Source organism: Rhodnius prolixus, unplaced genomic scaffold (genome assembly GCF_049639745.1).
Source record: "Rhodnius prolixus isolate KJV_2025 unplaced genomic scaffold, Rpr scaffold_7, whole genome shotgun sequence".
In the NCBI taxonomy this organism is placed as follows: domain Eukaryota; kingdom Metazoa; phylum Arthropoda; class Insecta; order Hemiptera; family Reduviidae; genus Rhodnius; species Rhodnius prolixus.
In genome coordinates, this window is record NW_027411582.1 from 13,611,068 (window position 1) to 13,630,149 (window position 19,082).

A 19,082-nucleotide genomic window follows, 5' to 3' on the forward strand; every position below is an offset into this window, starting at 1 on the left:
GATAGTCTACGCTGGTTTGCGCTATGTTACAATTAAAATATAATTATAAAAAAAATAATAATTTAATCCTAATAAAAATATATTAATAATGCTTTTAATTATAAGTTCAAAGAAGAATAACATGCCGTTTGATGGTGAAAATTGTAGATGTGGAGAAAGTAGATCATCAGGAGTTTGCGAGACTCCTCATTCTTGATAAACCAGAATATTTAAGATAATTAGATTCAGGGTTGTGCTTGAGAGGCTGAGGGAAACAGAGGGGCAACCGCTTGGGGCACAAATTTTCGGAGAAAGCTCAAAGGAGCTTGTTTTGTTTTTTTTTTAGAAAAAATATTATTCATATTAATATTTCATTCGTTAACATTACAGAGGTAGTAAAGCCGTACCATTCACAAATAATAACACTTTAGAGGGTATCCTTTAAAAAAAAAATCAAAAAACAAAAATTTGACTCGGAAACTCTCGTAAAAGAAGTTCTCGAAAAAAATTACGAGCTCGAAAAAAAGTTGCAAGAAATTTCTAAGTTCTTATGTGAATTGTTAGTAATAGAAAGAGAAGATTAAGAATTCAGCTCGATTGGACTTTGTGAAAATTGGTAAAATATACTAAGAAAATTTACATTTTTGGGTACACCATTTGCCCACAATTTGGAATTATTAAGCGTCGTTAATAATTATTATCTAGTTGATGCCACGATAATAGTCTACACTTTTTATAAAAAATGGGGACACTTCTAAAATATTGTGCATACAAAGAGTTCTCTTTAGAAATAAACTTAAACACTTCCTGACCCCCAAAAATGAAGAAGAACTTCATCGACTTTATTGACAGATCTCGTAGAGAAATCGAACAATATTTAATGTTTGGGCTTGATTTCATTTTTCATTTTGAGTTCGAGTGTTTGCTTTTACAAACACACAAAAAAACATGTTTAACAAAAAAAAAAACATTTTTATGTATATATTTTTTTCGGATTCTGGAAAACTCAATCCCGCATTTCCTGTGAAAACGTGATATCGCGAAAATTGATCAAGTTAGCACTAGTTTTTTCTTCCAAGACAAAGTAAAAACAAAAATCTTCAATTCTATAGAATTGGCCATATGCAGTTCAATTTTTCCAGACCTCCCCCCCAAAAAAACGGGGAAGTTTTTCGGTATCCTGCTTCGTCCATTTTCGTTTAGGATAAAAGCCTTCGTAAGATCAGCTTCCCTGCGGCCCTTGTAATAACAATAATAGACCATCTTATACACAAATGTATTTTGATGGGCTAGATTTATACAAGAAATAATTTTCTTAATAATATTTAAAATAACCCAAAAAAGGGACATCAAATTTTATCAGTCGATCCTGGGCGCTAAAATCACTTCATACGGGACATTAATGGACTTTACAGGATAAAATCTAAAATTGAAGGCAATTCTGGACAGTATGAATTTTGTATGATGGAACAAGATTTGTCCATCACTGGTCTCCAGGATGCTATTATCACCAAACTGCCCTCTCATTAATTTAAATGAATTTTGAGACACCTGACATCTAATTGGTTCCCGGATGACCTCTTTAATATGCTTGACGTCCTTCGGGAGTATTGGAGACCATTACATAGAATTTTCTCACAATTTTGAGAGTATCATCAATAGTTTAGTATCATTTTTTTTTTCTTTTAAAGTTGAAAGTAAATTTGCAATTTAAAATTTTGAAATAATAATAATAATTTTAGGCCCTTTTTGATGGATTTATCTACCTAGCATTATATGTGAAATAAATTATAAATCAATGACGTGCAAATGTTCCTATTAAAATAAAAAAGGCAAAATAAGTAAATTTAAAAAGCAAAAAATTGGGTAAAATTGGTTTTATAGTTATTTATTTATTTCTCAAACAATTTGGTTTTATATTTTGATGCCTTCTTACCGTTTTGGCGAAAGTGGTTAATTATTCAACTAAACATTTTCTGGTTTTCTTTATTCCACCAATAAATCGTTGAAAATTGATCAATTGATTTAGTTTAAAAATCCAATCTTTTTTTTTTTAATTTAAATTAAAAAATTATGTTTATTGTCCAGAAAAAAAATTGTCTAAATAAAAGACAAAAGATCGCAAACTGTTAAATATCTATGAGTTGTTAAACAAAGATTCAGTTCGCGCACATCAGTGGGCCCTGGACCGCAGAGCGTCTCGCGAGTTACTGGCGAGTTTAGAGGCGCCAACACAAAGAGGCGGTAGATGATAACCACTGCCAGTAGAGTGAGATAGAAAGAGTAAGAGTCGACCCAGTTGGAAATACATGCGCGCCGTCCTAGAGAAAGGGTACTGCCTCTTACTCCTGGCCACCCTCTCGCGGTCGACTCTTGGGGTGGACGATGTTCTTCCCTCTTTGAAATAGACCTTCATCCCTCTGTCTCACCTCTACGAACGAACGGACGGCTGTACAAATTCTCTCTTACTCTAGAACGTCGACTTTCTGCTTTCTACTTCTTGTTTTCCTCCACATACCTCTCTCTACCACGACGACAGACATTACTACTTCTTTCTCTTCACTTAGCAATTCTTTTTTGCCTTGTACTTAAGGATCACCTATTCATCCAACTATTTGAAAAGCATTAACCACCTTCTTTTATCCTTGCCTTGTTAATTTATAGCAATTAACGGATGTTGAACTTCATGCTATTACAAAATTAAACAAAACTATCTCTCTTTGTATTTATTTCTTTTTAATAAGAAGCCCTCTTTTCATTCAGATTGTTTTTTTTTACTTTGATTTTTGCAAAATAAATACATGATGAGGTTCGTGTTGTGTTCGAGGTGGTGCCTGAAAAAAAAAGGCACCTTAAAGCGCGGAAACAAGAAGAAATTGAACGGAACAGAATACGTCAGGTGAGTAAGGAAGGCGCTTGCGACTTGGGCATTACTGACCAAGAAACTGGTGCATTCTGCATTGCCAGAAAAAGTAGTATCTTTTTTTTTTCTAACCTACACTGTTAGCAATCTTCCCTGAACTTTTAATAAGAAAAGTTAATCAACGGTCTATCCAATGGCCAACTTAATACAACTGCATGGCGAAAATAATCACCAGGGATAGACAAAAACTCTTCCGAGAGCGATGTCACCGACATTGCTGAACTTGCAAGTATTTTAGAACTGAACACCGAACAGGAGAGCTCTATTCCCAGAACATTTGGGTGCCTCCTGGTACCTTCTATGGGAAGTAAAACTCAAAAATAGAATAACAGAATATTTTAACTCAAATGTAAGAATTTATTTATTTATTTACAAAGTAAGTACAAAATATTTACAGGAGTAAATTCCTAACTCCTACACAGTTATCGCATATATACACAGGATAGTAAGGGAGTACAAATTTAATTAGAGGGAAAAATAAATAAAAACCTCTAAAAGGTAAAATTAAAATGTTGAAGCCTAATTATAATCCTAAATTATAGGCTAAGTATATGCATGACTCTTATATGTTTGTATTGTAAGTTGCTGTCATATGATCCTGTCTGGCTGTAAATAGGTATGTCACTGTCATGGAGTTTGGTTAAAAATCTGTGTGTGCTATTTCTATGTCCTTGATGTAAGTGGAGTCGGTATTCTTGTGGAGCGTCTCGATTTAAGTGTACCTTGGTGAGTCAGCACAGAGAATATTAAAAAAATTTGATTGAATGAAAACTATAAGGAGTTACAGATCCCCTGAAATCTATAGAATAATAATGAAAATACTAGAAATAATGACCTTAAATGGTTGTCAAGAATTTGAAATGATTATTTTAGAATTAAAAAAAAAAAATATAAAATTTTAAGCGAAAATTGACCCCACATAAAAGTGCAGAAGCAATTAAAGCAGAAGAGTTAAGTGGAGATTGAAATGGTAAGCTGCGTTTGGGAGAGGTAACAGTAGAGACAGGTTAAAAAAAACGTGAAAGTGCTTGAGGACGAATACCCTTTAAGGATCTCTAAAGAAAGAGAGAGACAAAAAAAGAGGAAAATATAAGAAGGAATGGTTGTACATTGTCATCCTTTGGTAAGGAACATAAAGGACGAGAGTGCTTGTTAAAGAAAGTACAGAAGATATGAATGGGAGAAATTGATGGTCATACGGAACTGATAGTGCAGAAAAGAGAGACACCAAAGAGAATATTGGCAACGGAAATCAGGAAAAGCCAATTTAAGTCAAGCAAGACTGATTGCTGTGCGCATGTCGGGTAAACCAAATTTTCCTTCCTCTTTATATGCTTATGCACATACAGAAGTGCCATAAATGTCTGTGTCTGTCTTTAGTAATGCGTAGAGAAATATCAAATTACGATAGAGAATGGAAAAGTTAGGCCATTGAAGCAGTCCAAATACTCGTTAAATGTGGTCCTCAAAGTCAATATATTTTAAGGAATCATAAGGAATTTGGCCCCATTGAAAAATACTGTTTCGACTTCCAGGATTAGACAGGACTAGAAATATGTTAACGAATTTTTTGTGCGGAATAAGTCAGAGCTATGTGGACTGTACATTTCGAAACCGTTAAACTAACCGAAGGGAAACTAACTTTAAAAGAGTTATAAATTGTTTAGGTTGCCGGCAAATTTTGTAGCGTCTTGTCCGATAGAATAAGGCAAACAAATATTAGTTAATTACTGGATTCCCAAGAAAGAGATCCTGAGTTCGAATCCAGCTGCTGTCCCTTAGATTTTCTCTTCCTAGCATCTTCTTACAGCTTAACTGTCCGTTAAAAGGCAGTCTGTGAAGAAAGAACAATTTCTGGAGACTGGCAGAGCAGTGAAAAAAAGCTCAACAATAACTTCAGATAAAGAAGCAGTTAGGTTATGAACAATCTAGCGGTAACACATTAGCAAAAGTTACGTTGCGTACTGTAGTATAATTTATAAAAAGAAAAATACAAAGTCGGGGCAACAAATAGTATCTTTTAAAGAAAGATATTTTAGTATTATTCAATAAAATATACATGCTTCATTTAAATCCTATATTAAAATCAATTTCAACTTCAAATTCAAGGTACCCTGCTTGTACATTGCACCTCTAGCTTAGTAATTAAACGTATGAAGCAGAAATCTCAGTATGTGCAGTAAAACTAGACGAGAATTCATTATTTTTGCAATGGTAACCTCAAATTGCTGGCTACCCTGTGTGCACAATCCTAGTCAGGTTAATTTATTATTACACTGAATTTAATTCCTCAATATTCCAAATCTCCACAGGTTGCAGATAAGGAAATTGGCCTTAGCTGGTCACAGTAATTAGCTTTCTGTTTCTAACCCCTACATTCCTCTGTACCACCCACACTTTGGTAAAGTGCTCTTATATTCAGACGACATTGAAACTTATTGTTCCCATGAACAGAGAGAGAGACCTTTAAACGCTTTAGTAATGGACTGTAATAAAGTCAAACCTCTTAATTAAAATGAAATAACGTTAATTAAATGCAAAGTAACTAATTAGTCTATTTAAATAAAACAAAATCCCTAAAGGTAATTTAATGTGGCAAAATTAGGATTTAAATGGGGGCCAATCAACAAGAAATACCAGACTACATTTAACTGGATTTCTCTATTTTCTTGGCGTTAACTGAGATTTACTCTTTTAACTCTCTCCAGGTGAGAGAAAGTGGTACCGCGATCGAGCCCAAATTTTTTGGTATTTAGTTTTCAGTTTTCAACGAAAATACCCTCATCAATCTGAGTACAAACACAATTTATTTTTTTAAATTTATGTCTAAAACTATTATGTTATACCACTAATTACAGCTAATTTCTACACAACTTTAACATAACAATAACATGGTGTAGCATTAACTAAAAATATTGCCATAAAACTTAACACTGTTTAACAGAATAGACCTTTAAGATCGCCGTGAATTTGCCCTTACAGCATCACCAAAATCAAATCTAAACTAATCTAAAAAAAACAACAAAATAACGAAACTAATACAACAAAATTCTATAATTAGTGACGTATAAATTTAACCGGAACAGTCAAGCCAACACTTATCAAATAATTGTAAAAATCCCGCTAGACAATTATAACTTACTTTTTAGCCAACAAAAAGTTAATGTACTCAAAATATCAATAGCGTTGCCACTTCTTGTGCAAAAAATATTTAGCAAAATGATTAGTGGGACACAAGTTAATTTTCCTGGTTTAAATTAATTATTCACTGTTGATAAATAGTTATTTATTTAACAAGTGTGGAAAGTAGTACTTTTCCTCACGCGAGGCAGGGTTTGCACGCACGAGCGAGCGAAGCGAGGCGAGTGCAAGTGCAAATTGCCGAGTGTGAGGAAAATACTTAACACTCGAGTTAAATATTATATTTTTTCTGCAACCATTTATTAACTAAAAAAATTAAAAATTTCATTTTTACAGTCTACAAAAAGTAATTTATTTATTATAAACATTTATTGTTATATTACAATTATTTACATTACTTACGTATTTACATTACTTATTACATTTTCTGCTGTTTCTTTTATTGATGGAGGAGTGTTTTCTAAACAGGCATCACTAGAATCCATTTTACACTTCTATAAGATAACACTATAACCTTTTTAACTGTTATAATTAAAAATATCTAATTATTTATTAAAGTATTATTTTTATTTCTATATTCCTTTCAATTTTTATTTTATTTTTTAATATTCGTTTTTTAATTATTTAAATAAGCTTATTAGAGTTTTACAGAAAATATTTATGTTAATAACAAAACTTCTTATATCAAGGAAGCACAATAAAGTTTTTCCACACACTAGTGCGGAAAGTGACACTAATGGGAATTTCCCCCCACTAGTGTGGGAAGTTGGGCATTACACAGCTGATTTTAATTGAGTAATGAGAACTTCCCTACATGGTTGCAGAAAAAATTAATTTTTTGTAACGTTATTTATTTATTATCATTTAAGGCGCTTCAACATCTATTGGCTTCCGGTTATTTGTTATTGGCGCCCGGAGCTTTTTTCAGTGCACTGCCGGCCTCCGGACAGTGTTCTCTCGTTACAGACAACACTGTCCACAACACCGGACAGTGAGCTGTTAAAAGCTCCTAGGAAGAGAAAATCTAAGGGTCAGCTGCTGGATTCGAACCCGGGATCTCCGCGTGGGTGTCCAGTAAGCAAACCGCATAGCTAATCCCTTTCCCTCTTAACTTTATTATTATTATTTTCCAACGGAGTTGTGTCATTAATTTAATTTCAAAATATCACGGACTCGAAGGAGCCATTTCATTGAATCAGTACTACTTTATTACTTCTTTACTACTTTACAATTATGGCGCAATAAGTAGTTTTAAATGCATCAATTTTTCGAAAAATAATCGAATAAGGGCACCAGGAGTTGTTGGGCTAACTTCTGAATTGCCAAATTCTGAGCTATGTGCCGGATATCACCAATTAAATATAATATAGATTAAATGTAGAACCAAACTTCAAAAAAAAATGGAGAAAAATCGGTGGACCGTTAAGTGTCGTACTGAATAGAATTAATAGATTCTTCGATGGTACCTTTAAAGTGAATTGGTATAATTTTGAAGTGAACGCTGTTTCTTAAAATGTGTTTTTTTAAACTTTTAAAATTTCAATCATAAAGCTGGATTCGAACTCACGATATCCGCATTGGAATCCAGTATTCGCTAACCACTCAGCTTATCCCCATACACCACTCTTCGTACCATTGTTTAAATATCTCTATTGTCAGTAATGATCCTAAGAAAATAAAGACAAAATAATATTTGGCAATATTCCTATAAAGTTTTTTTACCATACAAAAAGTAATAATAAACAATTAAAATTTATGGTGTAAGAAATAATAGCGAATAGTTTGTTAAGAGAGGGATTGTATTATATAAAAACGGTGGATCTTTGCCAATCAATGGGCAGGAAACTGAAGGACCAAGGGAAAAGCTATTGGAACTGATTGAAGGCGGTGGAAGGCCTTCCTCGTTCTTTACCTAACCTCCTCTCTCCCAGTAGAACTGCTGATGCTGCACCCTAAAGGTAATCTGTCTCCTGGAATATCCTGTTGGCAAATGGTTTGTCTTCCTGAATGGCACACCTTTTTCTTTCTTGAAAACCCTTCCACCAACCCTAGGAGTTACCCTAATTACGTTGACCCTATTTACCATTAATACTCCATTTATCTTTGAAAATCTTTTTGACTAAAATGTATAAATGACATTGGAAAAACCAAACTTGGCGGAAGAAGGCCAAGAATAAACAAAGAAAAAAGAAACTCTCTAAACAATAATTAATACCATACTAGCCATAAATTCAGGTACAAGGAACAATTAATTGTACATTTATATAAAAAGATATTTTTAAAAAAAAACTGACCCAGTTACGCGATCATTTCGCACATAATTAATTATGCCAGGTTTGATGCTACAAAAAAATGAGAATGACGATGCTACATCCGCTGTTTTTTTACAGTCGTTTTTCAAGATTAATTACCACCTTTTTTTTATTAATGAGTTACATGCTGATAATAAATTAAATTAAGGGTAAAACGCTCAATTTATTATTCTTTTCTACAGCCATGCATGTTCAGACTAGTCGGTGTCTAATAATGCCTTCAATTAAAAGAATAAACGGCAGTTAATTTCTCTAAATAAAGTTTATTTCGATCAACTTTTGATAAATGAGACATTATATAATTTTTTTTCGCGCAAATTCCTTTATATTATTTAACTGTATAAATATGGCCAGTAATATTAATAATGCATATAAAATGATTAAGCCAACAGCTTTGGTTTAACAAATCAATAGGTAATTATTATTATTTGTCAGAGGGATAATACGATATCTAAAACCCATCTGAGACCATGTGATAACCCTAAAGAATAATACGAGGGTCGTTTGAAAAGTCCGTGCAAAGTCAGAGAGATAGCACCACTGGCGCGTATCGAGGTTATGTTTAGTTAGTAGCATCTCTTGGAAGAACACTCACCAAGTTTCAGCCAGATCGGTCTATTTCTTTGTGTTTGGCATTCGTTTGAATCGAGGAAGTCGAGTGATTTTCAAAAAATGGACGAAAAAGAATTTCGTGTGTTGATTAAACACTACTTTATGAAAGGCAAAACGCCTGAGGAGACTAAAGAGAAGCTTGATAAACATTATGGTGACTCTGCACCTTCGATTAGAACAGTTTATAAGTGGTTTCAAAATTTTCGGAGTGGGCATATGGGCGAAGACCGTTCCTACGGCCGGAAAGATTATGGCGACTGTCTTTTGGGATTCGCAAGGAATAATCCTCATCGACTATCTGGAAAAGGGTAAAACTATTACAGGTGCATATTATTCATCGTTATTGGACCGTTTGAAAACCGAGCTGCAAGAAAAACGCCCACGATTGTCCCACAAAAAAGTCCTTTTCCATCACGACAACGCACCAGCTCACACCTCAGCAGTTGTGGTCGCAAAATTAATGGAAATAGGGTTCCAACTCGTTTCACATCCCCCCTATTCTCCAGACTTGGCTCCCTCGGACTACTATTTGTTCCCCAATATGAAGAAATGGCTGGCGGGAAAAAGATTTTATTCAAACGAGGAGATGATTGCAGAAACGAATGGCTATTTTTCAGACTTGGACAAATCCTATTATTCGGAAGGGATCAACAAACTAGAACAGCGTTGGACGAAGTGTATAAGCCTAAAAGGAGACTATGTTGAAAAATAAAAAAGGTTTACCCCAAAAAATTAAGTAGTTTTTATTTTTGCACGGACTTTTCAAACGACCCTCGTATTTACAGAATTAGACTGAGTTTAAGATGAAAATTCAGTCCCACTGCTACATCATCTGATCCCCATAGCTAATCGAACCAATTGAGCAACAGTCTTAAAGGATGAAACTGCCTAAATTGCTTCATTATTATTCTATTCCTAACAAATATCCTACAACTAGTTGCTTACAATCTAAACAATCCGTCAAAAAAGATAGATTGAAGTTTCCTATTTCGCCTCACTAACAATTTAGTTTGAGGATCTGCAAGCAGGCTGAGAGCAAATCACGCTGTTTGTGGATCGTATCTTCACAGGATCAACAAAAGGTCCTCTCTCCTCTTTGCGTAGATTGCAATGAGGTGGAGGATTTCAGGACAATATAATAATGATATGTCCAACGTTATGTAGTAGAAAGGAAACGAATGTTTGACGATATATACAGGTATTTAGATGCACCCTTTCGCTACGAAGACACATTATTCTCCAGCAACATCTATGTGCTTAAATCTGTAGTAGAGCTAGCAAAGAAATATGAATGTATTTAAAAGTTATAGCCGATTAGAATGAATGGAAGAAAATGATTAGAGAAGGATTACGTGATTTTAATTTCGGTTAAGCTGTAAGGATGGCAGGAATATATAGTGTACTGATCCATCCATTAGTTGTAAGTTTGTATGTAAATAGTTGTATAAATAGTTGTGTGGGTGTTCACGGGAGGTGATTCAGCAGCCTAAATGCTACAAAAAATATTCTCTTCACTTTGGCCCGATTCTCAATAGTGTCCAAGATATTTGCATTTTTAACTTTTCCGTCGATATTCGCGTTTTTTCACCATAAAAACGGCCGTAACTTTTCTATCCTTTATCCTACAACAAATCTGGTTATTCCAAACGAAAGAGCATTAAATTTCCTATAAATATGTTTTACTCAGAGCCTGAAATTTTTACTTTAATGTCTAAAAAATTCGTTATCGATGATTTTTGTTAAAATTTGCAACTGTATTTTTTCAATCAATCCAGGAGTCTCACCTATTTACAGAAAAACTTGTGTATCTTTATCAAGACTGTTAAGCCGCGTACCATCCTTTCTCGGCGGTACCGTTTGACAGTTCTCCATCTCGCCTTTTTCTATTGCTCTATCTCTCTCTCCTTATTCCAATTCTCGTAGTACGCGTTATTTTTCGTTAATCTTTCCTTTGTTGTCGCCGCCAATATCTTATTTTTCTGCTATTTTGTGGTTTTGTTTATTTCTCAGTTCCCATGGTTTCAACCTTCCCCTTCTCTATTCTCTCTTAACCGTGGGGTTTTTCCGTCCTGCAGTTCAGTACGCCTTTGACACGGATAGAGTAAGTTTGTATGTGCCTCTATACCTGCTTTAAAACGCCTCTAGTCGCTTCCGCCGTTCTGGATATTGCCCCGCTCAACAGCACTGTTCTGCCTGCAAGCTCCAGCTGTTCGCTTCAAGTACTGTTACCGCACTTCCGCTTCAACACATCATCACCGGCCGCTTCTCGCACTTCTGGGCTCAATACCTGCTTCGCCTTCCCTTGTACCGCTAGCCATCTACGGATCACTTCTGGTCTGTTTCCGCCTATTTGGCCCTTACTTCCTCCTACGCATCTCTGTGCTGAAAACACACACACACACACACACACACACACACTCAATACACATTCAAACAAGCACACACCTTTCTTCCGTTTTCTTTCTTTGCCATCCCCTCAACAGCATCACCTTCATCATCAAGCTGAGACTGAGTACCTTCATCCATATTGCCTCAAAGGTAAGTGCATTCTTACCCTTCTCTTTTCTATATTTCTTTTAAGTATTTCATCTATCTTATTTGCGTTACTTTGTCGCGGTGTCAACCTCGGTCACTTATCGATTCTTAAACTGCGTTTACGCTCTCTTTCCTCTCTGCATCTGGGTGTAAGCCCTACGCACTTACAAAGACCATATGGATTTTTGAATATGTGTATATAGTTTATTGTAGGAATTGATGTAGAAATTGTTGCGTATTTGTACATAGATTCTAGTTATTGGGGTGAATGTAATTTATTGAGAGAATGTATTCGAATAAGTGTTAGTAAGCACCTAACGTGATACTGGCTGTATGACGAAAGCCATTGCCAAAGAAGAGAAAGAGGAGATCAGCATCTCCTTAAACCTCAATGTCCAGAAAGGTAATCCAGATGCTTTAGAGATCACAGAATGTTTCTCAATGATTCCTACCAATCAACCTAATCAACATCCTGGACTATCGACAGTCTACAGAGCTCATCCAGAGTGCCGCAAGTTCTACAACTCATCCTGAGGAACTGTCATCACTGAACTAATATAAAATCAATATTTCTCAAATTTTTTAAAAGAAAAATAAGGAATTACGCAAATATAATGTTTAAAACAGGGGTCCCCAACCTGGGTTGTAAGAAAAGTCCAGGTAAATAATAGGATATTATTATTATTATTGAAATATTTTTCATATTTTTATGTTTCATGATTAAGATATTCATGGAGTTTGTTAGAAAACATCTTATTCGTTTTCATTTTAAGAGTATATTTCACATCTTGGGTTGTGATTTTTGTTTGTTATATTTTCCTTGAGCTGCAGGAGGTTTGAGGTACCAGTGAAATTCCTTTAGAGGTACCAGGCGAAAAGAAGGTTGGAAACCACTGGTTTAAAGAAAAAAAAGAAAATAGGTCAAGACTTAAGACGGGTTTATCTACAATAAAACCGTTCTGATTTTAAATAGAAAAACTCCTAAATAAAAGAAATTAATTTTGGGATTCAACTTTATTGGCTAACAAAAGCGCATCATATAAGCATCTCATATTAACCTGGTTAGAAGTATTTAGGGGTATTAAAAATTTAATTTCATTAAGATAAGACGTATACTCTAATGCTCTAAGTGTGTTGGCGTACCAAGGTTACAACCTAGTAATACTACGGTAGTAAAAGGTTGCAAACATTACCGTGAAATGACGTTTTAGTGTGAACCTTTTAAACACAGTTCTACCCTAAAATTCTCCTAAAATGAACTTCTTGGACAAGGATACAAATATAAGTTATAGTATAAGTTATAATACTAGTTTAGTGAAAATCTTAGATGATATTTTTGGGAATACTGGGAAATTCTCTCTGTTAAAAGTTTTACTTAATCAGGTTTCTGTGATTATAACCAAAATCTTTTCTGGACGCACTAAGTGACGTGATATTTTTGAGGAGTAACATTTTTTTCCCTTATTTTGGATAACCTCAAAACGTATAATAGGCCAAGCAAATTTAATTTTTATAACCAAAGTTTAATGACCCTTTTATTAGACAGTCTAGGGATTCCTGCATCAACCACCCATATTAGCCCATTACGTCATAACTATAAACGATTGACCTCATTGCTATTCCTCTACCACACATTTTCAAGCATATTTTCCTAAATGAAAATTCCATACGAGTGAAGAAAACAATTTTAAAAGCCTATTCATTAAAACGAAAAAGTCTCAGTAATACGTTAAACTATGTAGACTGCTTTTAAAGAAAACTATTAACTGCTAAATATAATAAATAAAAAGAATATGTTGTGTGCATACAGCGTTTCCATTTCTTAAATTGTAGATGAGAAATTTCTCCTAAAGTTCAAACTTAGATGGCCAAAATTAAACAGGATCGTGTAAAGTAATCGCCTATTTTTTAAGGCGAGCTTTACGTCCAACTACCTAATTAGGTGTCGTGAACGGAGGCGACTAGCAAACATACTTTACTGTAAAATTCTTTTATTAACCTTTAAATAAAATCCAAGGCCTGAGATCGGGGAATCGAACCCAGTACCACAATACATATTAGCTTTACAGGTCTCGCCTCTAACCGCTCGGCTACTGTAGCGCCTTAAAGAATCATGTTTATTATTAGTACACCTTCCAAGATCATGCCCCTAAAAATCCTATCTTGTAATATTAGATAGAGCTCATGGGCTCCCAAACATTGGGTTGTCTGCTCACATTAGAAGATATCACTACCAGTTTTAACCAATTAAGCGTGGAATTTAGTTTTAAAAAACACCCCCCACAGTGTGCGGAATTAAAATCAGACAATGACGTGAGTATACACGTCGAACGCAGGGCAAAACAACCAAACGTTTTACAACGTCGTAATAGTCACTGCAAGCACTTTTTCTGCAATCTCTAGGGGGCTTGAGATTACAGAGCATTCTGTGCTCATTCAAAATCTTGCACCGCTTCACATAATGCATTGCTCTAGTTAACTAGGGACGCCAAGAGCTTTTACAAGGAAGAAAAGAGCTTTGAATTCTGTGTGCAAAATGAAATCATGCTCTTACTGAGGTCCTGAACCTCTATCTAAGAGGTAAAAACGGCATTGCACAAGGGTTGAGAGCTTCTGTTTGTGTGCCTAATTCCCCAGTCTCTAATGCGGAGACCAAACATGGACCAACCACTTATCATTTGGCTGACTTCCTCCAGTCCCCTCCGAATATAATACTTAGCAGTTCTATTGGTAAGATAAAGGAAACATCCCACCAAATAATTTTCTTATTGTATTTTCTTAAAATTTCGAGTTTTTACTGTTAATGGAAATTTTATATTTTTCACAACGGTGTATACACGTAACAGAGATTTGGTTTGACGTGAAATTTTTATTCTTGTTCGGGCCGTTAGCCGGAAACAAAGATACGAATTTGGTAGCAACAAAGGCAGTAGGCATGAGAAATCGCCTGCTGAGAATCACGTACCATTTGTACGAATCATTATATTGCTTAGAAGATTGTAGAGCACGGTTCGAAAAAGTCTTCATAACTTTTTGAAAAAAGTTGAATTTTTTTTTTAAAGTTATTAATGAACTTATTAAAAAAAAGTTGCTTTCTTGATGAAAAGTTTGCTTGGAAAAGTTTTTGGCTCATTCCAGAGCTTTTTAATGATAATTAAAGCGCAAGTCTAACAAATACTTTTTCTTATTCTTGATGTTGTTAATAAAAGTTTTATACAGCTGAAAATTCGAACCCAGTGCCTCTGAATAATAAGTTCTTACATTACTTCCTTGTTTATGATTGAAAAGAAAAATTGAAAACTTATGATAAAGGGTGCATTGGTTCTTTCTTAAGTGAAAAGAATGAAAAATGACTTAATTAGTTCGATGTTTGGAGAAAATTCTGAGTTTGAAGTTTGGTAAAGAGAAAATTTGAAGTTTGAGAAAAGCCAGATATTTGATTTTTAGACATAGAAACATCTACAAGGTGTGGCTATTAAATAACGAGACTGATGCTGCTACAGAAGAACTATGCATGCGCCAAATCCTAACGACCGACAGCTGTGCAGCGTAAAGCCTTCTCTTTCGATTGCAGCGTCTCTCTCATGTTTGTAGAGAAATCTGTCTGATCGGAACCGTCGTTTGTGTAAGAGGTGTTAGTTTCGTTTTGCCGAAAACATGATACTACACATGTAGTAGAGCAACGAATTGTCGTGAAATTTCACATGATACTTGGTAAAACCGCTACTGAAACTTATCTTTTATTAAAAGAAGTTTATGGCGATGAATATTCATCACGTGCGCGAGTTTTTTGAGTGGTTCAAGCGTTTCCAAGATGGCCGAGAAGACGTTGGAGATGATGACCACACGGGTAGCCCTTCCACGTCCAAAACGGATAAAAAATATCAATTATAATTAATCAACATTACTACCGGTGAGGTGCTTGCTCAACTCCGTGAAAGAGTAAAACAAAAAACGACCCGATTTGTGGAAGAACCAAGTCACGGGGTTCTCCATCAAGACAACGCACCGGCTCACACTGCATTGTCTGTCAAGACCTTTCTAGCCAGGGCCATCCGCCTTACTCGCCTGACCTGGGCCCCATGTGACTTTTATCTGTAACCCCAAAGTCAAATCTGCATTAAAAGGAACACGATGTCAGTTCGTTGAAGCTGTGAAAGAAAAAGCGGCACGCGTCATGCAGGAGCTCACAGAAAAAGACCTCCAGCACTATTTCGAACAATGGTAAATTCGCATGGAGAGTTGTAGGGGATGGGTGTATATTGAAGGTGATGATAACTAAATATGTATAAATTTAAAATAAAATGTTTTACAGCAATAGTCTCGTTATTTAATAGCCACACCTCGTATGTTTAGAAAATTTAATTATACTTTTGATTATTGTATACTTCAAATTCATTTTGAAACTAGAAATCATTAGTAGGTAAATATTCGTTTAGAAATCATTGAGTAAATTGACTGAAATTCGCTTGTTAAATAGAGTAACTGCTGCCTTCACTTACTGAGTTAAAAGTACAGTTTTAATTTAATAATTAGGGAAGGGATTAGCTATGAGGTTAGCATACTGGACTCCCACGCGGAGGTCCCGGGTTCGAATCCAGCAGCTGACCCTTAGATTTTCTCTTCCTAGGAGCTTCTTACAGCTCACTGTCCGGTGATGGACAGTGTTGTCTGTAACGAGAGAACACTGTCCGGAGGCCGGCAGTGCACTGGAAAAAGCTCCGGGCGCTAATGACCTCAGCTGTTGATGCGCCAAAAAAAAAAAAAAAAAAATTTAATAATTCTCAATATTATTTTACGTCTGCAGTACAAATAAATATCATTTATTACAAATTAAATATTAATTAAACGCTTCAAATTTATAATTTGCAAATTTTATACACAGCGAAGCTGATTTTCCATAGATTAATCCCAGTTTAAATCCCTGGAGTAGAAGTTTACTAGTAACTCCAGGCGTTACGGAATTAGTACGCCAAAACCCTGCTTAAACCGCAGAGAATTTACACCTTGCCACATCACTTTAAACCGGCTTCCAGCAGTGTGTTCAAATTTTACACATAACAATGGTGCTTTAAAATGCTTTCATTGATTGGCATTTAATTATTATTATTTAATGGCTTTTTAATAATAATAATTAGGCTGATGTCATTGCTATTTAATTGTTTATTTCTTGCAAAGGGCAAGAGATGCTCAGAAGAAAACCCTTCTCAAAGAGGGATGATGTAAAATCACTGATGTTCTAAGCATATATTTCAAGATTTATACATGAATAGCTAAGTTTTTGCCGTATAATATTTCTTAGCATTAGAATTACGCAGAAGAAATATGATGGAAGTCTAATCGAATTGCTTGTAATTTGGCAAGAAACCTTAAAAATGCTGTAATATATCTCGTGCACACACGTGTGTTACTATTTCATTAAATTTCCCACGTGTCGTCGGAAGGATGTTATTTATTTATTTTCTTTTTAATATATTTGAAACACTTTCTTTAATACAGTAATTTCCTTTATAGCAAAGTAATCGCCTATTTTTTAAGGCGGGTCTTTACGTCCAACTACCAATTAGGTGTCGTGGACGGAGGCGACTAGCAAACATACTTTACTGTAAATTTCTTTTATTAACAATTAAATAAAATTCAAGGCCTAAAGACCGGGAATCGAACCCAGTACCACAATACTTATTAGCTTTATAATTTCCTTTACATTTCACAAAATGAAATAAATAACCCCATTATTTTTTTTGAGCACAGGTAATGAAAATGGGGACCTGTGTTTGTCAAGAAATTTAAGATGAAACCACGTTTTTAGGTGTTTGTTTTTGCACGAGCATTTACATGTTTTGGTTTGCGTTCAGCATTACAAAAAATCGATGTAATGTGTTCTTATTTAACGCTGGCAAAAAAAAAGTTAAAATTAACAGTAATGGGCAACAAAAACCTTATTCTACAACTAAAGTATTTTGTCTTCTTGTTCCAGATGAACCCAGTGAACGGAAAGCGGATCTACGAGTAGTTTTTTTGGGGGCGGAGATAAGAAGCACCCAAAGCACAATTTTAGTGGAAATTTTTGGCCACCAAATCCTGTGTGCGCGTAATTTATGATTGCAAACTATTCAGATCTAGTGTTAACAGAACTGTAGTTCTACAGCCGTAAAAACCTTACAGCTGGGCACTTATACGAGACCACTTACACGCTCAGTTTACCATGTTGACGTCATGTCCTGAAGTAAATGAAATAACTACTTAGTCTTGTCTGACGTAAATACTTATGCTTAGTTGTTAATCATTCAGATCAGGATTCAGGCAAAACAATAGATTATCTGGGGTTGTATTCTGAGCCTTCATTCGCAAATCATATTCATTTTACGCAAGTTTTCAATTTAAAAACAGACTATGAAGCCACCACTGACAGTAAATTTGGTTTAATTTACTTAACTTAATTTGTAATTGCGGTACAAATTGACAAGATGAAGCTTGAATAAATCTCTTCCGTTTCTCTGTCTTATTTAAATAATTTATGAGACATATGACCTACATTCTGTGGAATATAATTATGCTAATTTACATTTGCTATTTTTTTTTTGCCCCATTCTAATTCCCTCCACCGCACTGGTAAATCTGAGGCAATAAACCCTTAATGTTTTTATAATTACAACCGAAAGTAAGGTTACAATAAGTTTGTGTAATTGAAAGTAATGGATAACTAAATTTGTGCTATATTTTGTTTGCTTTCTCTGCTAGGTTAAGCGAGTACAACGATTAGATTGTGTCCCAAATTTCAGAAACTGAGTTTTTATCAGTAAAATATCGTTTTTGAGGGCCTCAAAAAAACTAGTTTTTAGAAAAAATGCCGGAAAAGAGTTATTTTTTTTGGGGGGGGAATGGGGTCCCGCATGGAAAGTCTCTTTTTGGAAAATGGTACTATCGATTTTCTTCCAAAGTGATCGATTCAAAGTAGAATCAGAAAGATACAGAGAAGATTAGCGTGGTCCTAACGCAAGTATTTCTCGCAAAATCTTAAATTGTTTCACATTTTTAGAGACTGTCATCAGAAATATATGCTCATGTATTTTATTTATTTTCTATTGGTTGACAGTATAAAATTACTGCCATTTTGATAGTTTATCAATATTATTATAAATACTGGTCTAGAAACAAAACAGACTTGGAAGGAATTGGGCGTATATTTTCTAATATTCGTACAAAAATCCACCATTATTAGGACTGTTAAAAAATTTGGTTAAACGCACAATGCTGAAGAAAATCAAAGATATTATTATACTACTTTGAGTAATAAATAGGTGTACTTCTAGAGTTTAATGCACTAAAACTGCATACAATTACAACAGGGAGTTCAGAATAAATTTGAGGAGAAAACAAGATTAAATACTAAATGACAAGAAGAGGATCACATTTAATCTTTCAGATAGAGCAAATTCGGAATAGTTTTCAAATAATTGTTAGATTACGTGCTCTTTCTAGACATTGCTTTCTAGATAAATGATTTGGAGGGAACTTTTAATTTGTAAACGTTGTGAAATGAATTCTGTCGGTGACAAACTATACTTATCAGTTTCCTG

At 34.7% G+C, this 19,082-nt stretch overlaps 1 pseudogene; it reads left to right on the top strand.

Annotated features, from left to right (window-relative positions):
- Positions 1 to 18,425: 18,425 nt before the first annotated feature.
- LOC141447666 (U6 spliceosomal RNA) lies at positions 18,426 to 18,539 on the top strand (annotated as a pseudogene).
- The last annotated feature ends 543 nt before the right edge of the window (positions 18,540 to 19,082 follow it).